Raw genomic sequence first — 12,897 nt, 5'->3', positions numbered from 1 at the left:
TTTTTTTTAAATATTTCTGCAATGATATGATGTTTATGTGAGACAAAAAAAACATTCAAGGTATTAACATTTATTTGAGCAGTTACTGGATTTAATTTAGTATATTCTGAGTGATAATAATAAAGGAAACGAGTCAAAAACTAGCGTTTCTGTATCCTAATCCAATCTAGTTGTGTGTGTTTGTCAGTTATTTATCGGTGCTTAGTTCAGTTCTGTGCAGGTGGCATTAAAGCTGTATCCACCGCTGTATCCAAGGAGAGGAAAGGAGTGTGTGTGTGTGTGTGTGTGTGTGTGTGTGTGTGTGTGTGTGTGTGTGTGTGTGTGTGTGTGTGTGTGTGTGTGTGTGTGAAATATGCTTAATTAATTCCAAATAAGTCATGTTTATTTTTTATCACAGATTCCCTCTAAGCAGACTCAAAAAATAAAGGCAACATTTATTAAACACATAACACATTGTAGAGTTATGTATGTACACATTTCCAAAGCTGTTGTTTCAGCAGAAGCACAACTTGCTGCATCTGAATCAACCATAAGAAAACTTTTTATCTTGGATTGGGTAAAAGGGGAAGAAGAAGCCTAGAAGTGGCCCTTGCTGTTCAACAGATAAGTAGTCTAACAACATGAGTCTCTGATGTCTGATGTGTCCCATAATTATACAGGTCTGACTTATGGTTGCGAAATGCTGACTGGTTATTGCTGACCAGTTGTTTGGCAATAAAATGGATTTGTGCATATGACGATTGGGGGAGGGGTCTGCCTATAATAGGTCTACCAGGAAGATGAACTTTTTTAAAGTTTAATTTTAAATATGTGGCTAAATAGGTGTTATTGAATTACTGAATTAATATATCCACAGCTATATTTCATGAACCCAGAAACCTGAACCCCTTACCTCATGGTCATAGATTACAAATTGGCCAGAGTGAGAAGTTAAGTTGCATTCAGTGTCTTAAATATTATACTAGTGGATGGGTTCAACAACAAAATAGATGCTAATGCTACAATGTCTATGAAGTTCAGGACAGTATCATCTGAGAAAATAAGGTACTATACTACTAACTTGAGACTAGGTTTCAAACATGTTTAGGGTTGCAGCTGTAGCCCATGGAATGTAGGATCATGTGAGGATGGACAAGAGGAGGGTATTTTGGCCTTGTGTCAAGAATATAGCAGCACTTCATTACAATTTTCTAACAAAGTGACATCTAATTTAAGGATGTGAAATTAGCTCGCTATCTTTATGGGGAGACTAGTAATAAACCAGATAACAAATGGAACATTATTTGTTTTAATCAAACATTCTACTTACATTTTGTACAATATGAATTCTTTATGAGCACAGGACAAAATGCACAGAAATGAAAGCCATTCCTAATTGTGTAATAATCCTTTATTAATTCCAAAGCTTTTACTCACAAGGCTGTTGTCTAGGCAGGTCAAGGTATCTATTGTGCATATTTATAGGATTCAGTAGTGAATTCAGTAGTGAATCAGTAGTGAATCAAACACTGATGACTTTGTTGTAGGCCTATATAGAGTAAGGTGTGCATCTTTATACAAACCAAAACCAGGACAAAACAGAATCTAAATGCTGGCTAACTGTGTATAAAACCATAATAATCTTATGAGCATGGTGCTAATATTACCATGGTCATGGGTTTGATTCCCAGGGAGCACATGCACCAAATACTGATAAATGAGCCCTTGCATCAAATAACATATCAGCCATTTCAAGCTCCCAAATTCAACATTATGTATGTATATAAAAGGGTTAATATTGTATTTCTATGATGCTTCTATGTTTAAAATGATTTTCAAAAATATGTTCTGGAAAAAGGGTAAAGCAAGACATTGAACCATTTGTAATCTAAACACTGTTTGAGTTTCAAGAGGTCAAATGTCATTTCCTGAGCAAAAGCACTCTCATTCATGAGGTTTTCTCTGACTGAAGCTTTTCCTCTGTGTTTAACAGGTTATCATAGTCTAATCACAAGAGTAAATATACTGATTTATTTATTACTGATTTTTGCTAATTGATATTTCTGTATGTTCTAAATACAGGATGCCTTGCAATGTAACAAAACAAATTGTTAAACAGATGATATAATATAGTTAAATATTATTTTTAAACATACATTATTGTTGCTTTTTAGATTTGGTGATTCTTCAAAGCACACTGAGCACATGTCTATAATGTTTTAGATTGGTCAGTATTCTCACAGCACACATTATCACTACGCTGTAATACATCATGTGTCAGATGCTAAATAGAGGCCAGCCCATCTTTTATTAATGCTAAGCAGTGCAGTTGGAATGTGCAAGTAAAGAGAAAACATTTAGAATGGTCTACACCTAAACTGCCACTGTGTTCTCACCTCTACCACCATACTTGCTACACTATCAGGAGCCTGTCCACGATTGATATCATCATAATTTTCTGGTGTGTTTTCTGTCTCTATGTCACCTAAATCAAATAAAATGAGCTAGTTTAAGTCATCATCTCTTTAATTTTAGTGAAGTGATGAATTAAACAAACTTACATATCAGACCACTACAGGTGATGGCATCATAATACTGTCTTTTCTTCATTGACAGAATTTGCTGTAGCAGAAAGAAAAAAGTGAATTTCTTATAAGTTATCTTAAAAGAAATGTTGCATCCAAAGAGAATTCTTTATCAGAATAATCTCCAAAACTCCAAAGTTCTGCAAGGTGCAACGCCTGTCACCCATAGCACACTGTCCAAAATAATTTTTAAAAAAGTTGTAATGTTTATGACAATATAGCATTAACTGTGAAAATTCAACATTATTAATGAATACTGTTATTTCTATAATTTATAATATTTCTCTTTGAGATGTACTCCCTTACCTGAGAGAAGCTCTTCACCAACCTCCTCATTACAAGAATGCTGTACTTCAGAGCTGATACGTTCTGTCAGAGGTGAACAGAGTAAACATGAGACATGTTTGAAATATTAAATCATGAGCATCTACCTCCTATAGATAATAAATGAGCTTGGTAGGTGTGAGAGAAATACAATATTTGACCAGTTGACTGCAGTTTTACAGAGAATACAGAAACTTACATTAGTCCAGGGGCAATACTAGACCCTATTTAATGGGGCATGTGCCCCAGTATAATGTCTCCATGCCCCACTATAATCATGGCTATCATTAGGAAAGACATAATGCTTTATGTTTTAACCTAGATTGCTGAGAAAATCTACACCACATAAATTCACTACATATACTAAATTCACTACAGGAACTATATTTCCCATAATGACCCAGCATTTTTCCAAACACTTCAAAACCAAGCAGCTAACACTTTCAGTCAGAGCCAGTTTCTTTCAGCTTCTCTGTTCTGGTTAGCAGTAGAAACGGACCCATGATAGAATTAAACAGCAGGTCAGAAGTTAAGGTAATAAGGTGATAATACTGTATACACTTTAAGACTAGTCATATATAACCATTTAACCTACCAAAAACACATGTTGCATCCAAAGAGATGCTAAAGCAAAGGCACTGGTTATTTGAGCAAAAGGGGACACTGCTAACTAGATAACACAAGCTTGTTCAAGCTGATTCAGCTGAGTGGAAGAGTGAGAGAGTTGAGAGAGGTGAGAGAGTTGCGTGCAAATTCTGCCCATGGGAGCTATTTGTGCCAGTTAGTCTGTGAGGCACAATATTGATGGATGAACCTTCGTACTCCCTGGTTGACACATTTAACCTCACCATTAGACTGGGGATAATAACCTGACAAGAGGTTGACTGTTATGGCAAGCTTTCTTCAAAACTGCCTGCACACCTATGATGTAAATTGGGAACCAAGATTTCTTCTGGTAGGCCAAAGATACAATACACATAGGTAAATACAGCTTCAGTGGTTTCTAGAGCAGTAGGTAGGAGGGAAAAAGGAATGAGACAACACGTCTTAGAAAATTTGTCAACCACTACCATTATGACATTGTACCCTTGCGAAGCAGGCAGGTCTGTGATGAAGTCCACTGCTATGTGGGTCCAGGGGAGATGTGATACAGGCAGGGGCTGTAATTCACCACTGGGGAGACAATAAGGGGTACATGACTGAGCACAAACAACATGTAATCACGCGTATTATCAGGAAGGGAAGGCCATCAAAACTTTCAGGACAGCATGCGTGTAGTTCATGTGCGTGTGATGCCTGAATGCCCATTACGCAGGGTCATGTGAACCCATTCCAGGAGTTCCTCTAAGAGAGGCAGGCACACACCTGGGGGGCTAGTTTGACAGCAAGAAGCTCCCGGTTAACAACATAATCATTTCTCTCTGTGGGTTGTAGTTTCCTTGAGTAGACTGTACAAACGTGGTAGAGTGTCTTGTCTCTGGGACAAGACAGATCCTATCCCCACTTCTGATGCATCTACCTCTACAATAAAGGGCAGAGAAGGGTCAGGCTGTTGAAGAACACGTGACGAAGTAAAGGCTTCTTCAATTTTTGGAAAGTCTGATTAGCAGCCATACCCAACTGAAGCCTCCTGCTGCCCTGTTTTTTGAGAATAAGAGTAAAGGGAGCAGAGATGGTACCAAACCCCTGTATGAACCTCCTATAAAATTTGGCAAACCCCAGGAATTCCTTGATAGTGGAGGGTTTAGGCCAATTCAAGATGGCAGATACATTATCCGTATCCAGGGAGATGCTGCCTGGCTTGATGGCAACCAAAACAATTGACAGATTCACATTGAACAATGCTTTGGTGTACAGGTGAAGCTGTCTCTGATATGTCAAGATGGCTGTAACGTGTTCCACATGTTCTGCTTCTGACAGAAAATATAAGAGGATCATCAATATAAACAATCAGGAACTTGCCTCCCTGTCCTGAAAGATTTCATCCATAAATGCCTGAAAAACAGAGGGGCTTTTGGCACGACTAGGTACTCATATAATGTCCACTTGATGTTATGAAGGCTGTGTTCCACTTGTCACCCTCACAAATGCATATGAGATTATAAGTGCTGTGCAGATCTAATTTAGTGAAGATTGTGGCTCCAAGCAGACATTCATGAGTTAGAGAAATGAAGGGAAGAGGGTAGGAGTACTTCATTCGGAGCCCAGTAGTCGATGCAGGGTCTTAATCCCTCTCCCTTAATCCCTCATAGCGCAGCTATGTCTCCGGACCTGCTACTGTTGACCGCCACAGCTGCACCTCCTGACCCTGCAGCACCGCTGAGCAGTGCAGTCCCATCTTTAGGCCTCCCGGACCAGCCGCTGAATGCCGCAGCCATGCCCTCGGGTCCGCCGCTGCTGAACTTCACGTCATCAGACCTTACTGTTCCTAGAATGGAGGAGGCCACTCCACAAGTCCCAGCGCCACATGCCAGGCCTGTCCCTGTGGTTTCTTCTCGAGACTCCCCTGTACCCCCAGTAGCTGCGACAGGTGTGCTCCCAAAGACATCTAGAACTCCCTCAGCCACACCTCGCAGCAAGCCAATGACCTTTAAGACCTCTCTGTCGGCCTCCCGGATCCCGACAGTTCCTGTGTCCACACCATTTGCCCTTCCTTTACCTCCACTGCCCCATGAGGCTTTTGCACCAGCCCCCATTACTGCCCCCTTGTCTGCTTCTGGGTCTTCAGTTCCTGTGTTGCCTGCTCCTGCTCCTGGTCTTGTCCTTGTCCCTGTTCAAGTGTCTATCCCTGTTTGTGTGAAGATTGTCCATCCTGTTACCTTGCCTTGTGGTATTGGTGTTCTCTTGCCTGTCCCAGTACCTGTATCCATGCCTGTCGTGTATTTTGGTCCTGTGCCCGTCTCTATCATAGTTCACATCATGTCCCCTGTTTTTGCTTCTACCCCTGCCCCAGTGCCTGTACCTGTGTCTGACACTGGTTGTTCTCCTCTCCTCTCTCTGCCTGTCTCTATGCCCATCTCCAATTCCGACCAGGTCTCCAGTCCCACTCCTTTTCCCCATCTAGCTCCTGTCCCCTGATCTGTCCCTACTCTGCTGCTTGTTCGTGGTTTAGCCCTGAGACCCATCCATACCCCTGGTCCTGTTGCATTCCCTGACTGCAGTCCTGCCCCGTCTCCTATGCCTGTTTGTAATCCTACCCCTGGCCCAGCTTCTGCTTCATTGTTTGCTCCGTGTGTCTCCCGTCTGTCTCATCATCCCTGGCTCCTCCTATTGGCCCTGTCTCTGGCTCGTACAGCCCTTTTGTTCCGGCTCTATGTCTTTCCTGATCTCCTGCCCCTGTTTCTGGGTCTTGTCCCTGCTCTGTGTCTTACCCGTTCCGCTTGTCTGTGTCTCGTCTTAGTCCTGTGTTTTGAGAATTTTTAATTTTTTTTGCGTGCCCCAGTGTTGTGAGCTTTGGTGTGGGGTTCTGTAACAATTGGACACCCTCCTGGCATCAATGTTTTATGGTTTCCCTGTCATCCCTGTTTTTCCTTTACTTCCGAGTTCCACTCCTTAGTTTCATTTTCACCACCCCTCATCTGTTCCTTAATTCCAGTCCGTGTTTTGGTTCTCCCTATCCCCCATGTTCACTTGAGTCTGTTTATTGCCTAATTGTCCTGGTTATTTGTACCCTATGTTTTGTTTTCGAGTTTGTCGGTTATTGTGGCAAGTTGCGTCCTTCCGTCAGGTTTGCCTTATGATCGTTTTACTGTTGTCGTCGTCATTGCTTTTCTGTGTTATTTTACCCTCAGTGTTACCCCTTTGCTTCTGTTTGCTTTACCCTTCGTGTTCGTGTTTCCTCATTTAATAAACCGCCTCCTGCATTTTGTGTTCTACCTCTTGCCTGTTCCTGGTGGGATCGTTACAATGTAATAGAAATGAAACCCATGCTATAAAAATGAAAATAAGTGATAGAAAAATCCCACCTTGATAAAAAAAAACAGATGAGATGAGAAACTGTGCAGAGAGCTAAAAGACAAAAGAGCTCAGAATAAAAAGGACAAAGCATGCAAAGAGATAAATGTTAAATGTAGTTCCTATGTTTGTCATTTTGTTTGACTAAAATGAAGTTGTCACAATCAATCCCCTCCATGTTTTCTATGTCTTGTGTTTTGTTCTGTTCCATAGTTTCGTTTTATTAGACATATTAATAACAAAAAACTCTGTGTCCTTTCACAGAGGCTTCTGAATGTTTAACTTAAACTAGCTGATTGGGGAATTAGGGGGAATGGGGAATGCCAAGTGTCTTGATCATTCCTGGGGTGTGGGGTGTAAGGGGCAAGAAACCCAGCGGCATCAATTCAGGAACTTCACTAGGGTCATGTACAGGGTCATCAGGAGTGGAATTATGGGGTTGTGGTGTACATTGGTGTTGTGAGGGTCGATGAGTGCATCAGAGATCATCCACAGTAATAGCTAGTTGGATGAGTTCAGACCGCATGGCCGATTCTCCTCAGCAAGTGAGTTCTTTTGGAGCTCTGAAGACAGTCCACGATGAAACATTGTTTTTAGTGCCATCTTGCTCCCTGCATATGTCTGTAACATACATACATACTAGGATTTCCTCCAATATTTTTCTTCCATATCACTCACCCTTTAGAGCTGAGATGGGAGTTTTGTCATTGGTGCCTCTGTGGTCGATCTCCTCATAGATTACCTCAGGCAGAGTTTTATATCTCCTCTTAGAGTTCACTGGCGTGAAGACAGAAACGTTGTTCCAGAAGATTGATGACAGACTGAAAGATTGATGATGTAAGAAGTCTGAAACTGTATTTTGATCTGGAATTGTGCCCTACCTCTCCTGAGCACTCTGTTCTGGTAAATCAGCACTAAGACCAGGAAGAGCAGCACTCCCAGGAGAACCACTGAAAGGAGCAAAGCAGCTGCTGGTGGAGTTTGTGGATGACTGGTTGTTATATTCTCTGACTTTCCAACTGGACAGGGAATTGCAGAAGAGAAACTGTATAACTCATGACAGTTTCATTTGAAAGTTTTAGAAAAATGAGGGAGAGGAATGAAAAGAGGACCTGAGATGGAGTTGGTGGTTACTTTGCTTGTAATCACAGGGGTCAGGGAGATGTCTAGAAATAGAGAACCAAATCAGTTAGGTGGACACAGAACTCACACACACATACAAAATCAAAGCCTAATAAACAAAGCCCTAAATAACTTGTCTCAAATTCAGATTGACCATAGCAATTACATATCTGCAAATATTATTAAAGTTATATTTCTTACCATTAATTATTTTTCTTACTATTATTATTGATGATTGCAATGATCATATTCATAATGATAATAAAGATTTAATGGAAAAATCTAGTATTTCTCATTGTTAAAAAGTAATATTCTGATTTACATTGTCACTGACCAAATGTGAGTTTGACCCTACTAACAAGCCAAAAATGCAAGTCATGAAAAATGAAGCTGCTGATAACATTTATATTTGCTCTTTTTTAAAATCAGATTTTTATAGTATGTAGCATGATGAATAAGGGGCGAGTGTGTGTATATTCAGGGCTGTACATTAGTTAGGAGGGAAAAATTTAATTACTAGGTTATCTCACTTCTTTACACCTCTTCCTCATGACTTATCTCCTCCTTTTGGGAACATGAAAAAGAGATGCAAGGATGAGATGTAAGGACAGAGGGTTCAGTAACAAAACCTTTGCCCAATGAGAGTCCATGATTACTGAAACACCAGTTTAAAGCAACATCACTTATTGATGATGTGCTACACAAGTGCTTCCCTCATCACCAGGTTCAATATCCAGAGATGCATAACAAGGTATAATTAGCGTACAAACTAAACAAACATCAGTCAAAACAATGCATTGTATTGCATTGCATGAATTGAAATTTTTTAGCTACCAAAACCCTGTCTCCGGTCTCCTCTGACCTGCACAGGTGACTCCAGCATCCTCTTTGTGGGAGCAGTCAGTGTGGTTCTTCAGTGAATAACTGCAGTCCCACAGGTGAATCTCATCTCCTCTACACTCCACTCTGTTCAGCCAGATCACCCCTTCACCTGCACCAAAATCAGCACTCCCATCAGCTCTCAGTGCCTTCCCACAGCCCAGCTGTCTGCAGACCACCTCAGCATCCCTGATGTCCCACTGATCATCACAGATGGAGCCCCATGCAGCGTTATGGTAAACCTCCAGCCTCCCAGAGCAGCTTCCTGCTGGTCCCTTCAGTCTGAGAGGCGTGTTTCACATGTTTTTGTAAATGTTGCTGTTCTCCTGTGAGTATAGCAAGATTAATTATGATTGTTCATTTGACACTCCAGAGGATTTAATTATGAAATTAGATCATTTAGATCATTGTTACATTTATTTCAACATCTGGCATAGATATCTGCAATAATCTTAACATACACTTTCAGACCAAAGAATGTATATGAAGGGAGAATCTGCCTACCTGAACAGGTAATGTGAGCCACCTCCTTGTCATTATCACACTTGTTTTTCCCCCAGGGATCAGATGGGCAGTGCCACAGAGTGGAGTCATGTTTCCTATATTTCACCGGATCCAGCCAGTTAGGAGATGATTCCAATCTTGCTCTGGATGTGGACTCACTGCCTGTTCTTCCACAGATCAGCTCTCGACACACCAAACTTACTGTTTCTTCATTCATCCCATTCACACACACATTCCCCCAGATTCCCCCATTGTAGAACACTTCCAGATTCCCTTCACACCCCTCAGTGAGTCTGATCTCTTTAAACTCTGGTGAGAGAAAATATGCAGACAACAACTGTTTTGTCAACCTTTATATGATTCTTAAATGTTCCTACATGAGAGCTCACTCTACCCACAGTATAAATAGACAGTTGCCATCAGTGTCTGTTAATTACTGTTATTTATGTTTCTTTAAACCCATATGAAACTTAGCTTTCTTAACATAATAAAACTTAAATAGCTAAAAGCAAATTAAAAAGAGTATCATTCTTGTATGCTTAATGTCATAGACTTTTACATTTGACACTTGCCTTTGAACTGTGCAACTGTGTTACATTTAATGTTATCACTATACACTTTAAAGAATAAAGACAAGTAAATCAAATTCAAGAACAGCTGCAGTCAGCACACTTCACCAGAACACATGACCTCTACATCCTCCTTGTGTCTGCAGTCATGCTTTCCCCAGACTGACACCTGCAGTTCCACAGGGACATCTCGTTCCCCTCACACTGCACCTCATTCAGCCATATGGGCCCAGTTCCAGGACCAAACCAGGCTGGTACATGGGCACTGAGGGCCACTCCACACTGCAGCTGCCTGCACACCACCTGGGCATCCTCAATATCCCATGGGTCATCGCACACTGTCCCCCACGATCCACTGAGTAAAACCTCCAGCCTTCCTGCACAGTCTCCCCACACACACACACACACACACACACACACACACACACACACACACACACACACACACGCACAAAGTGTGTATACACACACAGTCACACCTTAATTGTCCAGAACAGGTCAGACAGTTTAAACTCTGGTTTTGATTTACATAGAATTGTTCCACCAAAATAAAAACACCAGGTTATTATTTTTGTTAATGTGACATAAAAGTCATGAATCCTCACACAACTGGTGTACATTTTAGAGTAGATTAGGCAAGCATGTTATTAATTTTATTAAGAATGACCAGTTTTTAGGTTAATGTAACACATACCAGAGCAGGTGATTGACAGCTGTTCCATGGAGCTGCAGGAGAGGTTGAGGAGGTTTGCAGTGCTGCAGTTCCCCAGATGAGCTTCACTCCCAGAACAATTGAAACCCCTCACACACATGTGGCTGTGTTGATCAGGACTGGAAGAAGAGGAGCTGGAGGAGTTCAGCACAGAGCCACAGCCCAGCTGTCTGCACACCACATAGACTTCAGATACACTTCGGGAGTCCAGGAGAACTCTCCTCCAGCCCAGGCTGAAATAAACCTCCATCTGCCCCTCACACTCACTCCCTCCAGACACCCGCACTCGGCCCTCATGAAAGGCCTGTGAGGAAACTGAAACAGAAACATGCATAAAAACATGGGTATATAGCTATATACTTATGTGTATATATATTTTTGAGAATGCAGTAGATATCATCTAATGTTTACTTTTACAGAATAGCAGAGGAGGCATTTTCCCATAAAATGTATTTTTAAGTAATGTGGTGTAAAAATGCTCACCGCTGCAGATGACTCCAGCATCCTGTTTATGAGAGCATGCTGCTCGACTCCATGATGAGATGGGACATTCTGACAGGTGTGTCTCGTTCCCATGAAAATCAAACACATCGGCCCAGATGTGGCCACTCCCCTCCCCAAACCAGTCCACCCCCAACACAGCCACAGCACTCCTACACTTCAGCTGTCCACAGAGGACACTGGCAGCTCTCATATCCCAGTTACCACCACAAACTGAGCCTCAGTCACTGAGGTACTGGAACTACACTCGACCAGAACAGGAGTCCCAGCCATTCAACAGACATGCAGCTGTGTAACCTGTAAAACACAGAAATGATTACAGATATGTAAACAGAACAAGCACTATTGTTGTCATAGTATCTCATAGTTACAATAGTTCACTGGCAACAAAGATAAAGATTAATATATAACCTGAACATATTAGTCCCACATCACGGTAATAGGAGCAGTTCTGTTTGACTAAAGATGTTGGACAGAGAGAAATCTCAGATTCGTTGCCTCTACACTGAAGCTCCTCTGTCCACACCTGGCCCTCCCCTCTGCTAAAAGCAGCTGCTCCCAGCACCTTAACAGGAATCCCACAGCCCAGCTCTCTACACACAACTTCTGCATCCTGCTGGTCAAAGTCAACATCACACACTGTGGTCCAGGTCTTCCCATGAATCACCTCGACTCTCCCAGTGCATTGAGGACCACCAACCTGCCTCACTCCTAAAATATTAATATGGGGACTAGAGACCATGGAACATATTCTAGTGACAGAGAAAATACTTACTTTATTGATTTTCTAATATTGCACTAGTTAATGCATGGTTCTTCATTAATGGCAGCAAATAAGAAATATATTATTATAAAATAGATTTTGTCGGTGGTCTAATAAGTGACAAAGGATAATTTAATTTCGTTTACAAATGCTGAAGAAAGAAAGCACAGCTGTTCTATCTAAAAAAGGAACTGCACAAGAATTGTTAAAAACTGATCTATCATAGCATGTCACATTCATATGTTCATGTCCATAGAAGCTTCTAATGATAATGACGCCATGCTTTCCTTTTATTAAACAAATATAAAATTGAGATGCACAAAATTTGTAATGTCATAACAAAGTCTGAAAGTTAGCAAATATGCAGAAATGCCAGTTGGGGTGAATATATCCATTCTAAAGATTAGTATAATTTACCTGAGCAGATAACTCCTGCATGATGATAGTCACTAACCTAGCCAACTGAACCACAGTTCTTCAGCATAGACTCTGATCCACTACAGGCCACTTCATTCATCCAGATTGGTCCTGATCCTGGTCCAAAGTGAGCATTACCCAGTACATCTACAGCCTCCCCACAGCCCAGCTCTCTACACATACATTGTTTACCCGGCTTAATGTTGTGCCTTTTGGTTTGTCTTTATCGTTATGGAAAATAAATACAATGCTCAACCGCACTCGCATCTCACTCACTCCCTGCCTCCATCACTTTCATTTTAACTAGTCATATTTTTGTCTTAATAGGGCCTTCCTGTAAATGAACAGCTACTTCAATGATCTTGCTCCCTGTAAGCCTTTTAAATAAATACATAAATAACAAACAGATTTCAGGAAGTATATGAAGTGAAAGGTGTGTTGCAATTAAACAAAAAAATTTCAAGTGTACCATTGACAAAGACTCATTAAATTTGAGAATGAGAATTGACACATTTTATCTGAGCAGATCATTCCATCATCTTTATTTTGATTACATCCTTCACACAGTCTCTGCATTTCATCACCTCT

The 12,897-nt window shown here is 41.1% G+C and overlaps 1 long non-coding RNA gene and 1 pseudogene across 1 annotated transcript; both read right to left on the bottom strand.

Annotated features, from left to right (window-relative positions):
• Positions 1-2,479: 2,479 nt before the first annotated feature.
• LOC118241673 lies at positions 2,480-4,041 on the bottom strand. Its single transcript, XR_004776300.1, has 3 exons — positions 3,959-4,041; positions 2,871-2,933; positions 2,480-2,601 (listed from the first exon to the last, which is right to left on the bottom strand). It is a non-coding gene; the product is annotated as an uncharacterized LOC118241673 (long non-coding RNA).
• A 3,302-nt stretch (positions 4,042-7,343) lies between these two features.
• LOC118241709 lies at positions 7,344-12,490 on the bottom strand (annotated as a pseudogene).
• Between the last annotated feature and the right edge of the window lie 407 nt (positions 12,491-12,897).

This window comes from Electrophorus electricus, chromosome 7, assembly GCF_013358815.1.
Source record: "Electrophorus electricus isolate fEleEle1 chromosome 7, fEleEle1.pri, whole genome shotgun sequence".
In the NCBI taxonomy this organism is placed as follows: Eukaryota; Metazoa; Chordata; class Actinopteri; order Gymnotiformes; family Gymnotidae; genus Electrophorus; species Electrophorus electricus.
Note: the sequence above shows the minus strand (reverse complement) of the source record. Positions and strands in the feature narration are given on the sequence as shown.